The sequence below is a fragment of the Sinocyclocheilus grahami genome, unplaced genomic scaffold (assembly GCF_001515645.1).
Source record: "Sinocyclocheilus grahami isolate Dianchi unplaced genomic scaffold, SAMN03320097.WGS_v1.1 scaffold105413.1, whole genome shotgun sequence".
NCBI classification, from domain to species: Eukaryota; Metazoa; Chordata; class Actinopteri; order Cypriniformes; family Cyprinidae; genus Sinocyclocheilus; species Sinocyclocheilus grahami.
This window is the reverse complement of record NW_015532355.1, coordinates 1-494: the sequence shown is the minus strand read 5'-3', so window position 1 is coordinate 494 and position 494 is coordinate 1. Positions and strand designations below refer to the sequence as shown.

The window sequence follows — 494 nt, the reverse complement described above, 5'->3', positions numbered from 1 at the left end:
GGTTTCTAAAATAGAAATTTTGCGTGTCGCCGTCGCGGCTAGTTAGGACAAAAACTCAGATTAACGTGGAAAAGATCCCTTTTATCGCGTCGCGTGTAGTTAGGACACGGTGTAATGCAAAAGCTCAAGTGAGGACAATGTGTGTAATAAGAGCGTTTATTATAAAATACAGAGTGTTCAGTAAGGCGCAGGTGAGCCGCTCTATGAGTCTGGGCTCTGCTCTCCGGACGCTCCTACAGAGATGCTGTGTCTGTCGCTCAGACTCCTCACCGCCGCCGCCGCCGGAGACTGCAGCACCTTACGAGACAGCCTCATCCTGCCATCCGTGGGGTCGCGGCCGAAATACTTCACCTGAGAGAACAGAACACACCGGTGAAGAAACCCGCAGAGCTCAGAGAGCACACGCTGCGGCGGCTGCCCACTGCACCTGAATCTGCTGCCCGACCTCCAGGCCCAGAGCGCTGGGGTGCTTGATCTGAAACACACACACACAC

General features: G+C 54.3%; 1 long non-coding RNA gene across 1 annotated transcript; it reads right to left on the bottom strand.

The window, feature by feature from the left end:
• Positions 1-140: 140 nt before the first annotated feature.
• Positions 141-494, bottom strand: LOC107581201 (uncharacterized). Its single transcript, XR_001608806.1, has 2 exons — positions 428-494; positions 141-351 (listed from the first exon to the last, which is right to left on the bottom strand). It is a non-coding gene; the product is annotated as an uncharacterized lncRNA (long non-coding RNA).